This window comes from Mixophyes fleayi, chromosome 3, assembly GCF_038048845.1.
Source record: "Mixophyes fleayi isolate aMixFle1 chromosome 3, aMixFle1.hap1, whole genome shotgun sequence".
Taxonomy (NCBI): domain Eukaryota; kingdom Metazoa; phylum Chordata; class Amphibia; order Anura; family Limnodynastidae; genus Mixophyes; species Mixophyes fleayi.
Genome location: NC_134404.1, coordinates 7,690,773 through 7,711,757, shown reverse-complemented (window position 1 = coordinate 7,711,757; position 20,985 = coordinate 7,690,773). Strand labels below are relative to the sequence as shown.

The window sequence follows — 20,985 nt, the reverse complement described above, 5'->3', positions numbered from 1 at the left end:
CCCTTACTTTCCAAGTAAAAAAACAATATGTTCAAAGCTATATCAAATCCTCAACCTAGGCTTGGTTATTTTGCTGCGGTGGTCATCTGCCTACCAGCTGAGATTTTAAAGGCCTTTGGTATAATCAATAAACCTGATTGTATATGTCACCAGTCTTAATATCAAAGAAAAGTTCTTGAATGGACAGACAAAAGAATGTTTGGAGAATGCGAGCATCGATCTCGCTACCTCTCGCATGCTAAGCGAGCGCTCTACCATTTGAGCTAATTCCCCATGCCTTCTCACTGATGGAATTGAAATGATCTCTGGAGTATCATGTCTCAACATATTTTATTGTTTCCATTTCTCTGTGATTTCTTATCTTTTTTCCCAGGTTTTTAAAGATTTCCTATAAAATAGAAAAAATAAGCCTACTTATCAAGTTTAAATGTCTGTAATAATCATACAGGCTCTTTCCATTACAAATGTTTCAATTTCTGGTGAAAAAATGAAGTTTGACAGTATAGCTGATTCTTCCAAATTTCTTTTCGAATGTATTTTTCCAGGTAGAACTTCAAATAAAGAGTGACATATTTGACTTATAAATGGGAAAAGTGTTGAATTGAAGGATGCAGTAAAACCACTATTATATCATACAAATCAAACCTCTGAAAAGTGTTCAATGTTAAAAGAGATTTTCTCCCTTACTTTCCAAGTAAAAAAACAATATGTTCAAAGCTATATCAAATCCTCAACCTAGGCTTGGTTATTTTGCTGTGGTGGTCATCTGCCTACCAGCTGAGATTTTAAAGGCCTTTGGTATAATCAATAAACCTGATTGTAAATGTCACCAGTCTTAATATCAAAGAAAAGTTCTTGAATGGACAGACAAAAATGATTGGAGAATGCGAGCATCGATCTCGCTACCTCTCACATGTGAAGTGAGTGCTCTACCATTTGAACTAATTCCCCATGCCTTCTCACTGAGGGAATTGAAATGATCTCTGGAGTACCATGTCTCAACATATTTGATTGTTTCCATTTCTCTGTGATTTCTAATCTTTTTTCCCAGGTTTTTAAAGATTTCCTATAATATTGAAAAAATATGCCTATTTATCAAGGGTAAATGTCTGTAATAATCATACAGGCTCTTTCCATAACAAATGTTTCAATTTCTGGTAAAAAAATGAAGTTTGACAGTATAGCTGATTCTTCCAAATTTCTTTTCGAATGTATTTTTCCAGGTAGAACTTCAAATAAAGAGTGACATAATTGACTTATAAATGGGAAAAGTGTTGAATTGAAGGATGCAGTAAAACCACAATTATATCATACAAATCAAACCTCTGAAAAGTGTTCAATGTTAAAAGAGATTTTCTCCCTTACTTTCCAAGTAAAAAAAACAATATGTTCAAAGCTATATTAAATCCTTAACCTAGGCTTGGTTATTTTGCTGCAGTGGTCATCTGCCTACCAGCTGAGATTTTAAAGGCCTTTAGTAAAATCAATAAACCTGATTGTAAATGTCACCAGTCTTAATATCAAAGAAAAGTTCTTGAATGGACAGACAAAAGAATGTTTGGAGAATGCGAGCATCAATCTCGCTACCTCTCACATGCTAAGTGAGTGCTCTACCATTTGAGCTAATTCCCCATGCCTTCTCACTGAGGGAGTTGAAATGATCTCTGGAGTATCATGTCTCAACATATTTGATTGTTTCCATTTCGCTGTGATTTCTAATCTTTTTTCTCAGGTTTTTGAAGATTTCCTATAATATAGAAAAAATAAGCCTACTTATCAAGGCTAAATGTCTGTAATAATCATACAGGCTCTTTCCATTACAAATGTTTCAATTTCTGGTGAAAAAATGAAGTTTGACAGTATACCTGATTCTTCCAAATTTCTTTTTGAATGTATTTTTCCAGGTAGAACTTCAAATAAAGAGTGACATAATTGACTTATAATTGGGAAAAGTGTTGAATTGAAGGATGCAGTAAAACCACAATTATATCATACAAATCAAACCTCTGAAAAGTGTTCAATGTTAATAGAGATTTTCTCCCTTACTTTCAAAGTAGATAAATAATATGTTCAAAGCTATATCAAATCCTTAACCTAGGCTTGGTTATTTTGCTGCAGTGGTCATCTGCCTACCAGCTGAGATTTTAAAGCCCTTTAGTAAAATCAATAAACCTGATTGTAAATGTCACCAGTCTTAATATCAAAGAAAAGTTCTTGAATGGACAGACAAAAGAATGTTTGGAGAATGCGAGCATTGATCTCGCTACCTCTCACATGCTAAGTGAGTGCTCTACCATTTGAGCTAATTCCCCATGCCTTCTCACTGAGGGAGTTGAAATGATCTCTGGAGTATCATGTCTCAACATATTTGATTGTTTCCATTTCTCTGTGATTTCTAATCTTTTTTCTCAAGTTTTTAAAGATTTCCTTTAATATAGAAAAAATATGCCTACTTATCAAGGGTAAATGTCTGTAATAATCATACAGGCTCTTTCCATAACAAATGTTTCAATTTCTGGTGAAAAAATGAAGTTTGACAGTATTGCTGATTCTTCCAAAGTTCTTTTCAAATGTATTTTTGCCAGGTAGAACTTCAAAAAAAGAGTGCCATAATTGACTTATAATTGGGAAAAGTGTTGAATTGAAGGATGCAGTAAAACCACAATTATATCATACAAATCAAACCTCTGAAAAGTGTTCAATGTTAATAGAGATTTTCTCCCTTACTTTCAAAGTAGATAAATAATATGTTCAAAGCTATATCAAATCCTTAACCTAGGCTTGGTTATTTTGCTGCAGTGGTCATCTGCCTACCAGCTGAGATTTTAAAGCCCTTTAGTAAAATCAATAAACCTGATTGTAAATGTCACCAGTCTTAATATCAAAGAAAAGTTCTTGAATGGACAGACAAAAGAATGTTTGGAGAATGCGAGCATTGATCTCGCTACCTCTCACATGCTAAGTGAGTGCTCTACCATTTGAGCTAATTCCCCATGCCTTCTCACTGAGGGAGTTGAAATGATCTCTGGAGTATCATGTCTCAACATATTTGATTGTTTCCATTTCTCTGTGATTTCTAATCTTTTTTCTCAAGTTTTTAAAGATTTCCTTTAATATAGAAAAAATATGCCTACTTATCAAGGGTAAATGTCTGTAATAATCATACAGGCTCTTTCCATAACAAATGTTTCAATTTCTGGTGAAAAAATGAAGTTTGACAGTATTGCTGATTCTTCCAAAGTTCTTTTCAAATGTATTTTTGCCAGGTAGAACTTCAAAAAAAGAGTGCCATAATTGACTTATAATTGGGAAAAGTGTTGAATTGAAGGATACAGTAAAACCACAATTATATCATAGAAATCAAACCTCTGAAAAGTGTTCAATGTTAAAAGAGATTTTCTCCCTTACTTTCCAAGTAAAAAAACAATTTGTTCAAAGCTTTATCAAATCCTCAAACTTGGCTTGGTTATTTTGCTGCGGTGGTCATCTGCCTACCAGCTAAGATTTTAAAGGCCTTTGGTATAATCAATAAACCTGATTGTAAATGTCACCAGTCTTAATATCAAAGAAAAGTTCTTGAATGGACGGACAAAAATGATTGGAGAATGCGAGCATCGATCTCGCTACCTCTCGCATGCTAAGCGAGCGCTCTACCATTTCAGCTAATTCCCCATGCCTTCTCACTGATGGAATTGAAATGATCTCTGGAGTATCATGTCTCAACATATTTGATTGTTTTGATTTCTCTGTCATTTCTAATCTTTTTTTCCAGGTTTTTAAAGATTTCCTATAATATAGAAAAAAATAAGCCTACTTATCAAGGTAAATGTCTGTAATAATCATACAGGCTCTTTCCATAACAAATGTTTCAATTTCTGGTGAAAAAATGAAGTTTGACAGTATAGCTGATTCTTCCAAATTTCTTTTCGAATGTATTTTTCCAGGTAGAACTTCAAATAAAGAGTGACATAATTGACTTATAAATGGGAAAAGTGTTGAATTGAAGGATTATTATTATTATTAATATTTATTTATAAGGCGCTACAAGGCATCCGCAGCGCCGTACAGAGACAAACAAAATCACAATACAATGGGAGACAGCACAGTACAGTAAACACAGCAACTCAGTACGCTCAATGCACAGCTAGAGAAGGCGGGGAAGGGGGAGGGAGGATCCGAAAATGACGGGGCGCAAGAAGGGGGGCGTGGAAGACAGGGAGACCCCCAGGGGGGAGGAGGGAGCGAAAGTGGATGTGGGGTGGAGGACCTTTGAGGAGGAGGGCTAAGTTGCTGGAGAGCAGAGTTAGAAGTGGTGGAAACAGGAGGAGAGATGGCCCTGCTCAGAGGAGCGTACAATCTAAGGGGAGGGGTGGACAGACAGAGAGACGCAGGGGAGAGAGGGAGAGTAGGGGGACAGAGGCAGTAGATAAGGTAGGAAGTTAAGTGGGAGACAGAAAGGCTTTAAGAAAAAGGTGGGTTTTTAGGGCCCGTTTGAAGCTGGATAGATTAGGGGAAGTTCTGATGGAGGGAGGGAGCTTGTTCCAGTGGAGGGGGGCAGCGCGGGCGAAGTCTTGGATACGCGCGTGGGAGGAGGTTATAAGGGGGGAAGAGAGGCGACGGTCAGAGGCAGAACGGAGAGGGCGGGATGGAGCATGAATAGAGAGGAGGGTGGAGATGTAGGGCGCAGTGGAGTTGGCGAGGGCCTTGTAGGTGAGTGTGAGGAGCTTAAAGAGGATTCTGAAGGGGAATGGGAGCCAGTGAAGGGCTAGGTAGAGGGGGGAGACAAAAGAGGAGCGGCGAGAGAGGAAAATAAGCCTAGCTGCAGCATTAAGGACGGATCGAAGGGGATCGAGATGAGAGTGGGGGAGGCCAGTGAGGAGGAGGTTGCAGTAGTCCAGGCGGGAGATGATCAGAGAGTGGATAAGGCATTTGGTGGCATCTTGGGAGAGGAAGGGCCGGATGCGAGCGATGTTGCGCAGCTGGAAGCGGCAGGATTTAGCAAGAGAGAGGATGTGGGGGCCAAAGGAGAGAGAGGAGTCGAGGATGACACCAAGGCAGCGAAGTTGGGGGACAGGGGAGATAGAGGTGTTGTCGACAGTGATGGAGAGGTCAGAAGGGGATGGGGTATGAGAGGGAGGAAAAACTATGAGCTCAGTTTTGGCAAGGTTAAGTTTGAGGAATCGAGAGGACATCCAGGAGGAGATGGCAGAGAGGCAGGCGGACACCCTAGAGAGGAGGGAGGGAGAGAGATCAGGAGAGGAGAGGTATAGTTGAGTGTCGTCAGCGTAAAGGTGGTAGCTGAAGCCGAAGGAGCTGATGAGTTCACCCAGGGAGGAGGTGTATAGAGAGAAGAGTAAGGGTCCCAGAACAGAGCCCTGAGGGACCCCGACTGGAAGGGTGGATGGGGGGGAGAGAGACCCAGAGGTGGTGACAGAGAAGGAACGGTGAGTAAGGTAAGAGGTGAACCAGGACAGGACTGGGCCGGAGAGGCCGAAAGACTGGAGGGTGTGAAGGAGGAGGGGGTGGTCAACGGTGTCAAAGGCTGCAGAGAGGTCAAGGAGGATGAGAAGGGAGAAGTGGCCCCTGGCTTTTGCAGAGAGGAGGTCATTGGTGACTTTAGCCAGGGCAGTTTCAGTGGAGTGGAGGGGGCGGAAACCAGACTGGAGAGGATCAAGGAGGGAGTATTCAGAAAGGTAGGAGGTGAGACGGCTGCAGACGAGCCTCTCAAGAATTTTGGAGGCAAATGGGAGAAGAGATATGGGGCGATAGTTCGAGAGAGAAGTGGAGTCGAGATTAGGTTTCTTAAGAATGGGGGATACGAGAGCATGTTTGAAGGAGGAGGGGAAGATGCCAGTGGAGAGGGAGAGATTAAAGAGGTGAGCGAGGTGGGAGCAGGTGGTGGGGGAAAGGGAGCGAAGAAGGTGGGAGGGGATGGGATCCAGGGGGCAGGTAGTGGGGGGGGATGATAAAATGAGAGAGTGGACTTCCTCGCCGGTGGTGGGACGGAAGGAGTGGAGGGGAAGGTGGTTGGGGGGGGAGGACAGAAGAGTGGGAGGGGTGGAAGAGAGAGTGGAGGAGGAGATTTCAAGTCGGATGGCCTCGATTTTAGAGGAGAAGAAGGAGGCGAAATCAGAGGCAGTCAGGGAGGAGGGGGTGGGGGGAGGGGAGTGGGCCAGGAGAGTGCTAAAGGTGGCAAAGAGGCGGCGGGGGTTAGAGGACTGGGAAGAGATGAGGGATTTAAAGAAAGATTGTTTAGCGAGTGAGAGGGCAGAGCTGTAGGATGAAAGGATGAATTTAAAGTGGAGGAAGTCAGCCAGGGAGCGGGATTTTCTCCAGTGACGTTCGGCAGAACGGGAGCATTTTTGGAGGAAGCGGGTAAATTTGGAGTGCCAGGGTTGGGGTTTGGAGCAGCGGGGGTGGACGGAGTGGGCAGGGGCAACCGCGTCAAGAGCGGAGGTGAGGGTGTGATTGTAGAGGGAGACCGCCTGGTTGGGGCAGGCCTGGGAGGAAAGGGGAGAAAGGAGGGTATCGAGAGAGGAGGACAGAGAGGCAGGGTCAAGAGCATCGAGGTTGCGTATGGACAGAGTAGGTTTGGGCAGGGGGAGGGGAGCAGGAGAAGAGGAGAGAGAGAAGGAGAGGAGATGGTGGTCGGATAGAGGAAAGGGAGAGATGGAGAAGTCAGAGAGATTACATAGGTAGGAGAAGACAAGATCAAGGAAGTGACCAAGGCAGTGCGTAGAGGAGGAGGTCCATTGGGTGAGACCAAGGGAGGAAGAGAGGGTGAGCAGTTTGCTGGAAGCAGGGTAGGTGGGGTTGTCGATGGGGATATTAAAGTCACCGAGAATGATCGAGGGGAGATCGGAGGAGAGGTAGTGAGGAAGCCAGCTAGCAAAGTTGTCAAGGAAGAGGGAGGTGGGGCCAGGGGGGCGGTAGATGACAGTGACGCGGAGTTGGATGGGGTAGAAGAGGCGGATGGAGTGAGCTTCAAAAGAGGAGAAGGAGAGGGAGGGTTCAGGGGGAATGACACGAAAAGTACAGGTGGAGGAGAGGAGGAGGCCAACTCCACCGCCAGGGCGGGCACCAGGCCTGGCGGAGTGGGTGAAGGAGAGGCCACCATAGGAGAGGGCAGCGGGGGAAGTAGTATCAGAATCGGAGAGCCAGGTTTCAGTAACGGCAAGAAGGTTAAAGGAGTTGGATAGAAAGAGGTCGTGGATAGCAGTCAGCTTGTTGCGGACGGATCTGGCATTCCAGAGGGCACAGAAGAAAGGGAGAGAGGAGAGGGGGGAAATGGGGATGAGGTTAGCAAGATGAGCAGCGCGCGGGGGATGGCGGGGAGGAACGGGAGAGGTAGGGCGGGGGGAGAGTATGGGTATGGAGTGAGAGCGGGGAGGCATAGTAGGGAGAGAGAGTAACAGAACAGTGAGATAGTGGGGACAGTGAAAAACAGGTAAGAACAAAGGCAGGAAGACAATGAAAAGGTGGAAGATAATAACGAATTAGGGCGTGGAGGGCATGGAACAACAGTACAGTGAGATAATAAGGACAATGAAGACAGGTAAGAATGATAGCAGAACAGTAAGATAATAAGGACAGCGGATAACAGGTAAGAATAAGCAGGGAGACAATAGCAAGATGGAGGACAATAACCAATTAGGGCGTGGAAGGCAAAGAATAATAGAAGGAGAGGTAATAAGGACAATGGAAATTGGCAAGAATAATAACAGGTAAAACTAGTTGCTGGTAAATATAAAATCAGGAAAAACAAGATAAAGGCATATAAATAGTAGAATAATAACAGGTAAAAAGTAGAAACTTGTAAATGTACAATCAGGAAAAACAAAATAATGGCATATAAAATAATGTTTTATATGCAGTTGATGCAGTTAAGCCAGGGATTCAGCAGGAGAAGGGTTAACTGACAAGCCGGGTCAGTACACAGTTGATCAGTTGCTGCAGATAAGCCAGGGATTCAGCAGGAGAAGGGTTAATTGACAAGCCGGGTCGGTACACAGTAGATCAGTTGGTGCAGATAAGCCAGGGATTCAGCAGGAGAAGGGTTAATTGACAAGCCGGGTCGGTACACAGTAGATCAGTTGATGCAGATAAGCCAGGGATTCAGCAGGAGAAGGGTTAATTGACAAGCCGGGTCGGTACACAGTAGATCAGTTGGTGCAGATAAGCCAGGGATTCAGCAGAAGAAGGGTTAACTGACAAGCCGGGTCGGTACACAGTAGATCAGTTGATGCAGATAAGCCAGGGATTCAGCAGGAGAAGGGTTAATTGACAAGCCGGGTCGGTACACAGTAGATCAGTTGGTGCAGATAAGCCAGGGATTCAGCAGGAGAAGGGTTAATTGACAAGCCGGGTCGGTACACAGTAGATCAGTTGATACAGATAAGCCAGGGACTCAGCAGGAGAAGGGTTAATTGACAAGCCGGGTCGGTACACAGTAGATCAGTTGATGTAGATAAGCCAGGGATTCAGCAGGAGAAGGGTTAACTGACAAGCCGGGTCGGTACACAATAGATCAGTTGGTGCAGATAAGCCAGGGATTCAGCAGGAGAAGGGTTAATTGACAAGCCGGGTCGGTACACAGTAGATCAGTTGATACAGGTAAGCCAGGGACTCAGCAGGAGAAGGGTTAATTGACAAGCCGGGTCGGTACACAGTAGGTCAGTTGATGTAGATAAGCCAGGGATTCAGCAGGAGAAGGGTTAACTGAAAAGCCGGGTCGGTACACAGTAGATCAGTTGATGCAGATAAACCAGGGATTCAGCAGGAGAAGGGTTAACTGACAAGCCGGGTCGGTATACAGTAGATCAGTTGGTGCAGATAAGCCAGGGATTCAGCAGGAGAAGGGTTAATTGACAAGCCAGGTTGGTACACAGTAGATCAGTTGATACAGATAAGCCAGGGACTCAGCAGGAGAAGGGTTAATTGATAAGCCGGGTCGGTACACAGTAGATCAGTTGATGTAGATAAGCCAGGGATTCAGCAGGAGAAGGGTTAATTGACAAGCCGGGTCGGTACACAATAGATCAGTTGGTGCAGATAAGCCAAGGATTCAGCAGGAGAAGGGTTAATTGACAAGCCGGGTCGGTACACAGTAGATCAGTTGATACAGATAAGCCAGGGACTCAGCAGGAGAAGGGTTAACTGAAAAGCCGGGTCGGTACACAGTAGATCAGTTGATGCAGATAAGCCAGGGATTCAGCAGGAGAAGGGTTAACTGACAAGCCGGGTCGGTACACAGTAGATCAGTTGATGCAGATAAGCCAGGTATTCGGCAGGAGAAGGGTTAATTGACAAGCCGGGTCGGTACACAGTAGATCAGTTGATGCAGATAAACCAGGGATTCAGCAGGAGAAGGGCCAACTGACAAGCCGGGTCGGTACACAGTAGGTCAGTTGATGCAGATAAGCCAGGGATAGATGGTATGGCCTTGTCTTTGGAGTGATGATGACACTCCTTTGTACCCCCACAATAATTTCCCACTGTCTTCACAAGTTTTTAGATGTTTTATAATTGTGGACAGATAATTCTGTGGGAGGAAAGACACAGAGCTGATCTAACGTGCAGCCTTCTCCAACTGCCGCCCGCAGTTGATGCAGTAAAACCACTATTATATCATACAAATCAAACCTCTGAAAAGTGTTCAATGATAAAAGAGATTTTCTCCCTTGCTTTCCAAGTAAAAAAAACAATTTGTTCAAAGCTATATCAAATCCTCAACCTAGGCTTGGTTATTTTGCTGCGGTGGTCATCTGCCAACCAGGTGAGATTTTAAAAGCATTTGGTATAATCAATAAACCTGATTGTAAATGTCACCAGTCTTAATATCAAAGAAAAGTTCTTGAATGGACGGACAAAAATGACTGGAGAATGTGAGCATCGATCTCGCTACCTCTCACATGCTAAGCAAGCGCTCTACCTTTTCAGCTAATTCCCCATGCCTTCTTACTGAGGGAATTGAAATGATCTCTGGAGTACCATGTCTCAACATATTTGATTGTTTCCATTTCTCTGTGATTTCTAATCTTTTTTCCCAGGTTTTTAAATATTTCCTATAATATTGAAAAAATATGCCTACCTATCAAGGGTAAATGTCTGTAATAATCATACAGGCTCTTTCCATAACAAATGTTTCAATTTCTGGTGAAAAAATTAAGTTTGACAGTATTGCTGATTCTTCCAAAGTTCTTTTAAAATGTATTTTTGCCAGGTAGAACTTCAAAAAAAGAGTGACATAATTGACTTATAATTGGGAAAAGTGCTGAATTGAAGGATGCAGTAAAACCACAATTATATCATAAAAATCAAACCCCTGAAAAGTGTACAATGTTAAAAGAGATTTTCTCCCTTACTTTCCAAGTAAAAAAAACAATATGTTCAAAACTATATCAAATCATCAACCTAGGCTTGGTTATTTTGCTGCGGTGGTCATCTGCCTACCAGCTGAGATTTTAAAGGCCTTTGGTATAATCAATAAACCTGATTGTAAATGTCACCAGTCTTAATATCAAAGAAAAGTTCTTGAATGGACATTATTATACAAAAAATAAGCCTACTTATCAAGGGTAAATGTCTTTAATAATTATACAGGCTCTTTCCATTTGAAATGTTTCAATTTTTGGTGAAAAAATGAAGTTTGACATTATAGCTGATTCTTCTAAATTTCTTTTCGAATGTATTTTTCAAGGTAGAACTTCAAATAAAGAGTGACATAATTGACTTATAATTGGGAAAAGTGTTGAATTGAAGGATGCAGTAAAACTACAATTATATCATAGAAATCCAACCTCTGAAAAGTGTTTCATGTTAAAAGAGATTTTCTCCCTTACTTTCAAAGTAAATAAATAATATGTTCCACGCTATATCAAATTCTCAACCTAAGCTTGGTTATTTTGCTGCGGTGGTCATCTGCCTACCAGCTGAGATTTTAAAGGCCTTTGGTATAATCAATAAACCTGATTGTAAATGTCACCAGTCTTAATTTCAAAGAAAAGTTCTTGAACGGACAGACAAAAATCTTTGGAGAATGCAAGCATCGATCTCGCTACCTCTTGCATGCAAAGCGAGCGCTCTACCATTTCAGCTAATTCCCCATACCTTCGCACTTAGGGAATTGAAATGATCTCTGGAGTATCATGTCTCAACATATTTGATTGTTTCCATTTCTCTGTGATTTCTTATCTTTTTCCCTAGGTTTTTAAAGATTTGCTATAATATAGAAAAAATAAGCCTACTTATCAAGGGTAAATGTCTGTAATAATCATACAGGCTCTTTACCTTACAAATGTTTCAATTTCTGGTGAAAAAATGAAGTTTGACAGTATAGCTGATTCTTCCAAATTTCTTTTCGAATGTATTTTTCCAGGTAGAACTTCAAATAAAGAGTGACATAATTGACTTATAAATGGGAAAAGTGTTGAATTGAAGGATGCAGTAAAACCACAATTATATCATACAAATTCAACCTCTAAAAAGTGTTCAATGTTAAAAGAGATTTTCTCCCTTACTTTCAAAGTAAATAAATAATATGTTCCACGCTATATCAAATTCTCAACCTAAGCTTGGTTATTTTGCTGCGGTGGTCATCTGCCTACCAGCTGAGATTTTAAAGGCCTTTGGTATAATCAATAAACCTGATTGTAAATGTCACCAGTCTTAATATCAAAGAAAAGTTCTTGAATGGACAGACAAAAATGTTTGGAGAATGCGAACATCGATCTTGCTACCTCTCGCATGCAAAGCGAGCGCTCTACCATTTGAGCTAATTCCCCATGCCTTCTCACTGAGGGAATTGAAATGATCTCTGAAGTATCATGTCTCAATAAATTTGATTGTTTCCATTTCTCTGTGATTTCTTATCTTTTTTCCCAGGTTTTTAAAGATTTCCTGTAATATAGAAAAAATAAGCCTACTTATCAAGGGTAAATGTCTGTAATAATCATACAGGCTCTTTCCATAACAAATGTTTCAATTTCTGGTGAAAAAATGAAGTTTGACAGTATAGCTGATTCTTCCAAATTTCTTTTCGAATGTATTTTTGCCAGGTAGAACTTCAAAAAAAGAGTGACATAATTGGCTTATAATTGGGAAAAGTAATGAATTGAAGGATGCAGTAAAACCACAATTATATCATAGAAATTCAACCTCTAAAAAGTGTTCAATGTTAAAAGAGATTTTCTCCCTTACTTTCCAAGTAAAAAAAACAATATGTTCAAAGCTATATCAAATCCTCAACCTAAGCTTGGTTATTTTGCTGCGGTGGTCATCTGCCTACCAGCTGAGATTTTAAAGGCCTTTGGTATAACCAAATAACCTGATTGTAAATGTCACCAGTCTTAATATCAAAGAAAAGTTCTTGAATGGACAGACAAAAATGTTTAGAGAATGTGAGCATCGATCTTGCTACCTCTTGCATGCAAAGTGAGCGCTCTACCATTTCAGCTAATTCCCCACGCCTTCTCACTGAGGGAATTAAAATGATCTCTGGAGTATCATGTCTCAACAAATTTGATTGTTTCCATTTCTCTGTGATTTCTTATCTTTTTTCCCAGCTTTTTAAAGATTTACAATCATATAGAAAAAATAAGCCTACTTATCATGGGTAAATGTCTGTAATAATCATACAGGCTCTTTCCATAACAAATGTTTCAATTTCTGGTGAAATAATGAAGTTTGACAGTATAGCTGATTCTTCCAAATTTCTTTTCGAATGTATTTTTCCAGGTAGAACTTTAAATAAAGAGTGACATAATTGACTTATAAATGGGAAAAGTGTTGAATTGAAGGATGCAGTAAAACCACTATTATATCATACAAATCAAACCTCTGAAAAGTGTTTAATGTTAAAAGAGATTTTCTCCCTGACTTTCAAAGTAAATAAATAATATGTTCAAAGCTATATCAAATCCTCAACCTAGGCTTGGTTATTTTGCTGCGGTGGTCATCTGCCTACCAGCTGAGATTTTAAAGGCCTTTGGTATAATCAATAAACCTGATTGTAAATGTCACCAGTCTTAATTTCAAAGAAAAGTTCTTGAACGGACAGACAAAAATCTTTGGAGAATGCAAGCATCGATCTCGCTACCTCTTGCATGCAAAGCGAGCGCTCTACCATTTCAGCTAATTCCCCATACCTTCTCACTTAGGGAATTGAAATGATCTCTGGAGTATCATGTCTCAACATATTTGATTGTTTCCATTTCTCTGTGATTTCTTATCTTTTTCCCTAGGTTTTTAAAGATTTGCTATAATATAGAAAAAATAAGCCTACTTATCAAGGGTAAATGTCTGTAATAATCATACAGGCTCTTTCCATTATAAATGTTTCAATTTCTGGTGAAATAATGAAGTTTGACAGTATAGCTGATTCTTCCAAAGTTCTTTTCGAATGTATTTTTCCAGGTAGAACTTCAAATAAAGAGTGACATAATTGACTTATAATTGGGAAAAGTGTTGAATTGAAGGATGCAGTAAAACCACTATTATATCATAGAAATCAAACCTCTGAAAAGTGTTCAATGTTAAAAGAGATTTTCTCCCTTACTTTCAAAGTAAATAAATAATATGTTCAAAGCTATATCAAATCCTCAACCTAGGCTTGGTTATTTTGCTGCGGTGGTCATCTGCCTACCAGCTGAGATTTTAAAGGCCTTTGGTATAATCAATAAACCTGATTGTAAATGTCACCAGTCTTAATATCAAAGAAAAGTTCTTGAATGAACAGACAAAAATGATTGGAGAATGCGAGCATCGATCTCGCTACCTCTTGCATGCTAAGTGAGCGCTCTACCATTTGAGATAATTCCCCATGCCTTCTCACTGAGGGAATTGAAATGATCTCTGGAGTACCATGTCTCAACAAATTTGATTGTTTCCATTTCTCTGTGATTTCTTATCTTTTTCCCCAGGTTTTTAAAGATTTCCTATAATATAGAAAAAATAAGCCTACTTATCAAGGCTAAATGTCTGTAATAATCATACAGGCTCTTTCCATTACAAATGTTTCAATTTCTGGTGAAAAAATGAAGTTTGACAGTATAGCTGATTCTTCCAAATTTCTTTTCGAATGTATTTTTGCCAGGTAGAACTTCAAAAAAGAGTGACATATTTGACTTATAAATGGGAAAAGTGTTGAATTGAAGGATGCAGAAAAAACACTATTATATCATAGAAATCAAACCTCTGAAAAGTGTTCAATGTTAAAAGAGATTTTCTCCCTTACTTTCAAAGTAAATAAATAATATGTTCAAAGCTATATCAAATCCTCAACCTAGGCTTGGTTATTTTGCTGCGGTGGTCATCTGCCTACCAGCTGAGATTTTAAAGGCCTTTGGTATAATCAATAAACCTGATTGTAAATGTCACCAGTCTTAATATCAAAGAAAAGTTCTTGAATGGACAGACAAAAATGATTGGAGAATGCGAGCATCGATCTCGCTACCTCTCACATGCGAAGCGAGCATTCTACCACTTGAGCTAATTCCCCATGCCTTCTCACTGAGGGAATTGAAATGATCTCTGGAGTATTATGTCTCAACAAATTTGATTGTTTCCATTTCTCTGTGATTTCTTATCTTTTTCCCCAGGTTTTTAAAGATTTCCTATAATATAGAAAAAATAAGCCTACTTATCAAGGCTAAATGTCTGTAATAATCATACATTCTCTTTCCATAACAAATGTTTCAATTTCTGGTAAAAAAAATGAAGTTTGACAGTATAGCTGATTCTTCCAAATTTCTTTTCGAATGTATTTTTGCCAGGTAGAACTTCAAAAACAGAGTGACATAATTGACTTATAAATGGGAAAAGTGTTGAATTGAAGAATGCAGTAAAACCACTATTATATCATAGAAATCAAACCTCTGAAAAGTGTTCAATGTTAAAAGAGATTTTCTCCCTTACTTTTCAAGTAAAAAAAACAATATGTTCAAAGCTATATCAAATCCTCAACCTAGGCTTGGTTATTTTGCTGCGGTGGTCATCTGCCTACCAGCTGAGATTTTAAAGGCCTTTGGTATAATCAATAAACCTGATTGTAAATGTCACCAGTCTTAATATCAAAGAAAAGTTCTTGAATGGACAGATAAAAATGTTTGGAGAATGCGAGCATCGATCTTGCTACCTCTCACATGCAAAGCAAGTGCTCTACCATTTGAGCTAATTCCCCATGCCTTCTCACTGAGGGAGTTGAAATGATCTCTAGAGTACCATGTCTCAACATATTTGATTGTTTCGATTTCTCCGTCATTTCTAATCTTTTTTCCCAGGTTTTTAAAGATTTCCTATAATATAGAAAAAAATAAGCCTGCTTATCAAGGGTAAATGTCTGTAATAATCAAACAGGCTCTTTACCTTACAAATGTTTCAATTTCTGGTGAAAAAATGAAGTTTGACAGTATAGCTGATTCTTCCAAATTTCTTTTCGAATGTATTTTTCCAGGTAGAACTTCAAATAAAGAGTGACATAATTGACTTATAAATGGGAAAAGTGTTGAATTGAAGGATGCAGTAAAACCACAATTATATCATACAAATTCAACCTCTAAAAAGTGTTCAATGTTAAAAGAGATTTTCTCCCTTACTTTCAAAGTAAATAAATAATATGTTCAAAGCTATATCAAATTCTCAACCTAAGCTTGGTTATTTTGCTGCGGTGGTCATCTGCCTACCAGCTGAGATTTTAAAGGCCTTTGGTATAATCAATAAACCTGATTGTAAATGTCACCAGTCTTAATATCAAAGAAAAGTTCTTGAATGGACAGACAAAAATGTTTGGAGAATGCGAGCGCTGATCTTGCTACCTCTCGCATGCAAAGCTAGCGCTCTACCATTTGAGCTAATTCCCCATGCCTTCTCACTGAGGGAATTGAAATGATCTCTGAAGTATCATGTCTCAATAAATTTGATTGTTTCCATTTCTCTGTGATTTCTTATCTTTTTTCCCAGGTTTTTAAAGATTTCCTATAATATAGAAAAAATAAGCCTACTTATCAAGGGTAAATGTCTGTAATAATCATACAGGCTCTTTCCATAACAAATGTTTCAATTTCTGGTGAAAAAATGAAGTTTGACAGTATAGCTGATTCTTCCAAATTTCTTTTCGAATGTATTTTTGCCAGGTAGAACTTCAAAAAAAGAGTGACATAATTGGCTTATAATTGGGAAAAGTAATGAATTGAAGGATGCAGTAAAACCACAATTATATTATAGAAATTCAACCTCTAAAAAGTGTTCAATGTTAAAAGAGATTTTCTCCCTTACTTTCCAAGTAAAAAAAACAATATGTTCAAAGCTATATCAAATCCTCAACCTAAGCTTGGTTATTTTGCTGCGGTGGTCATCTGCCTACCAGCTGAGATTTTAAAGGCCTTTGGTATATCCAAATAACCTGATTGTAAATGTCACCAGTCTTAATATCAAAGAAAAGTTCTTGAATGGACAGACAAAAATGTTTAGAGAATGTGAGCATCGATCTCGCTACCTCTTGCATGCAAAGTGAGCGCTCTACCATTTCAGCTAATTCCCCACGCCTTCTCACTGAGGGAATTAAAATGATCTCTGGAGTATCATGTCTCAACATATTTGATTGTTTCCATTTCTCTGTGATTTCTTATCTTTTTCCCTAGGTTTTTAAAGATTTGCTATAATATAGAAAAAATAAGCCTACTTATCAAGGGTAAATGTCTGTAATAATCATACAGGCTCTTTCCATTATAAATGTTTCAATTTCTGGTGAAATAATGAAGTTTGACAGTATAGCTGATTCTTCCAAAGTTCTTTTCGAATGTATTTTTCCAGGTAGAACTTCAAATAAAGAGTGACATAATTGACTTATAATTGGGAAAAGTGTTGAATTGAAGGATGCAGTAAAACCACTATTATATCATAGAAATCAAACCTCTGAAAAGTGTTCAATGTTAAAAGAGATTTTCTCCCTTACTTTCAAAGTAAATAAATAATATGTTCAAAGCTATATCAAATCCTCAACCTAGGCTTGGTTATTTTGCTGCGGTGGTCATCTGCCTACCAGCTGAGATTTTAAAGGCCTTTGGTATAATCAATAAACCTGATTGTAAATGTCACCAGTCTTAATATCAAAGAAAAGTTCTTGAATGGACAGACAAAAATGATTGGAGAATGCGAGCATTGATCTCGCTACCTCTCACATGCGAAGCGAGCACTCTACCACTTGAGCTAATTCCCCATGCCTTTTCACTGAGGGAATTGAAATGATCTCTGGAGTATTATGTCTCAACAAATTTGATTGTTTCCATTTCTCTGTGATTTCTTATCTTTTTCCCCAGGTTTTTAAAGATTTCCTATAATATAGAAAAAATAAGCCTACTTATCAAGGCTAAATGTCTGTAATAATCATACATTCTCTTTCCATAACAAATGTTTCAATTTCTGGTAAAAAAATGAAGTTTGACAGTATAGCTGATTCTTCCAAATTTCTTTTCGAATGTATTTTTGCCAGGTAGAACTTCAAATAAAGAGTGACATAATTGACTTATAAATGGGAAAAGTGTTGAATTTAAGGATGCAGTAAAACCACTATTATATTATACAAATCAAACCTCTGAAAAGTAATCAATGTTAATCGAGATTTTCTCCCTTACTTTCAAAGTAAATAAATGATATGTTCAAAGCTATATCAAATACTCAACCTAGGCTTGGTTATTTTGCTGCGGTGGTCATCTGCCTACCAGCTGAGATTTTAAAGGCCTTTGGTATAATCAATAAACCTGATTGTAAATGTCACCAGTCTTAATATCAAAGAAAAGTTCTTGAATGGACAGACAAAAGATTGTTTGGAGAATGCGAGCATCGATCTCGTGACCTCTCACATGCAAAGGGAGCACTCTACCATTTGAACTAATTCCCCATGCCTTCTCACTGATAGAATTGAAATGATCTCTGGAGTACAATGTCTTAACATATTTGATTGTTTCGATTTCTATGTAATTTCTAATCTTTTTTCCCATGTTTTTAAAGATTTCCTATAATATTCATAAAATAAGCCTACTTATCAAGGGTAAATGTCTGTAATAATCATACAGGCTCTTTCCATTACAAATGTTTCAATTTCTGGTGAAATAATGAAGTTTACCATTATAGCTGATTCTTCCAAATTTCTTTTCGAATGTATTTTTCCTGGTAGAACTTCAAATAAAGAGTGACATAATTGACTTATAAATGGGAAAAGTTTTCAATTGAAGGATGCAGTAAAACCACTATTATATCATAGAAATCAAACCTCTGAAAAGTGTTCAATGTAAATAGAGATTTTCTCCCTTACTTTCAAAGTAAATAAATTATATGTTCAAAGCTATATCAAATCCTCAACCTAGGCTTGGTTATTTTGCCGCGGTGGTCATCTGCCTACCAGCTGAGATTTTAAAGGCCTTTGGTATAATCAATAAACCTGATTGTAAATGTCACCAGTCTTAATATCAAAAAAAGTTCTTGAATGGACAGACAAAAATGATTGGAGAATGCGAGCATCGATCTCGCTACCTCTCACAAGCTAAGCGAGCGCTCTACCATTTGAGCTAATTCCCCATGCATTCTTATGGATGGAATTTAAATGATCTCTGGAGTATCATGTCTCAACAAATTTGATTGTTTCCATTTCTCTGTGATTTCTTATCTTTTTCCCCAGGTTTTTAAAGATTTCCTATAATATAGAAAAAATAAGCCTACTTATCAAGGCTAAATGTCTGTAATAATCATACATTCTCTTTCCATAACAAATGTTTCAATTTCTGGTAAAAAAATGAAGTTTGACAGTATAGCTGATTCTTCCAAATTTCTTTTCGAATGTATTTTTGCCAGGTAGAACTTCAAATAAAGAGTGACATAATTGACTTATAAATGGGAAAAGTGTTGAATTTAAGGATGCAGTAAAACCACTATTATATTATACAAATCAAACCTCTGAAAAGTAATCAATGTTAATCGAGATTTTCTCCCTTACTTTCAAAGTAAATAAATGATATGTTCAAAGCTATATCAAATACTCAACCTAGGCTTGGTTATTTTGCTGCGGTGGTCATCTGCCTACCAGCTGAGATTTTAAAGGCCTTTGGTATAATCAATAAACCTGATTGTAAATGTCACCAGTCTTAATATCAAAGAAAAGTTCTTGAATGGACAGACAAAAGATTGTTTGGAGAATGCAAGCATCGATCTCGTGACCTCTCACATGCAAAGCGAGCACTCTACCATTTGAGCTAATTCCCCATGCCTTCTCACTGATAGAATTGAAATGATCTCTGGAGTACAATGTCTTAACATATTTGATTGTTTCGATTTCTATGTCATTTCTAATCTTTTTTCCCATGTTTTTAAAGATTTCCTATAATATTCATAAAATAAGCCTACTTATCAAGGGTAAATGTCTGTAATAATCATACAGGCTCTTTCCATTACAAATGTTTCAATTTCTGGTGAAATAATGAAGTTTACCATTATAGCTGATTCTTCCAAATTTCTTTTCGAATGTATTTTTCCTGGTAGAACTTCAAATAAAGAGTGACATAATTGACTTATAAATGGGAAAAGTTTTCAATTGAAGGATGCAGTAAAACCACTATTATATCATAGAAATCAAACCTCTGAAAAGTGTTCAATGTAAATAGAGATTTTCTCCCTTACTTTCAAAGTAAATAAATTATATGTTCAAAGCTATATCAAATCCTCAACCTAGGCTTGGTTATTTTGCCGCGGTGGTCATCTGCCTACCAGCTGAGATTTTAAAGGCCTTTGGTATAATCAATAAACCTGATTGTAAATGTCACCAGTCTTAATATCAAAGAAAAGTTCTTGAATGGACAGACAAAAGATTGTTTGGAGAATGCAAGCATCGAACTCGTGACCTCTCACATGCAAAGCGAGCACTCTACCATTTGAGCTAATTCCCCATGCCTTCTCACTGATAGAATTGAAATGATCTCTGGAGTACAATGTCTTAACATATTTGATTGTTTCGATTTCTATGTCATTTCTAATCTTTTTTCCCATGTTTTTAAAGATTTCCTATAATATTCATAAAATAAGCCTACTTATCAAGGGTAAATGTCTGTAATAATCATACAGGCTCTTTCCATTACAAATGTTTCAATTTCTGGTGAAATAATGAAGTTTACCATTATAGCTGATTCTTCCAAATTTCTTTTCGAATGTATTTTTCCTGGTAGAACTTCAAATAAAGAGTGACATAATTGACTTATAAATGGGAAAAGTTTTCAATTGAAGGATGCAGTAAAACCACTATTATATCATAGAAATCAAACCTCTGAAAAGTGTTCAATGTAAATAGAGATTTTCTCCCTTACTTTCAAAGTAAATAAATTATATGTTCAAAGCTATATCAAATCCTCAACCTAGGCTTGGTTATTTTGCCGCGGTGGTCATCTGCCTACCAGCTGAGATTTTAAAGGCCTTTGGTATAATCAATAAACCTGATTGTAAATGTCACCAGTCTTAATATCAAAGAAAAGTTCTTGAATGGACAGACAAAAATGATTGGAGAATGCGAGCATCGATCTCGCTACCTCTCACATGCTAAGCGAGCGCTCTACCATTTGAGCTAATTCCCCATGCATTCTTATGGATGGAATTTAAATGATCTCTGGAGTATCATGTCTCAACAAATTTGATTGTTTCCATTTCTCTGTGATTTCTTATCTTTTTTCCCAGGTTTTTAAAGATTTCCTATAATATAGAAATAATAAGCCTACTTATCAAGGGTAAATGTCTGTAATAATCATACAGGCTCTTTCCATTACAAATGTTTCAATTTCTGGTGAAATAATGAAGTTTAACATTATAGCTGATTCTTCCAAATTTCTTTTTGAATGTATTTTTCCAGGTAGAACTTCAAATAAAGAGTGACATAATTGACTTATAAATGGGAAAAGTGTTGAATTGAAGGATGCAGTAAAACCACTATTATATCATAGAAATCAAACC

The 20,985-nt window shown here is 38.3% G+C and overlaps 1 non-coding gene across 1 annotated transcript; it reads right to left on the bottom strand.

The window, feature by feature from the left end:
• Window positions 1–200: 200 nt before the first annotated feature.
• Window positions 201–273, bottom strand: TRNAA-AGC (transfer RNA alanine (anticodon AGC)). Its single transcript has one exon. It is a non-coding gene; the product is annotated as a tRNA-Ala (tRNA).
• Window positions 274–20,985: the final 20,712 nt, after the last annotated feature.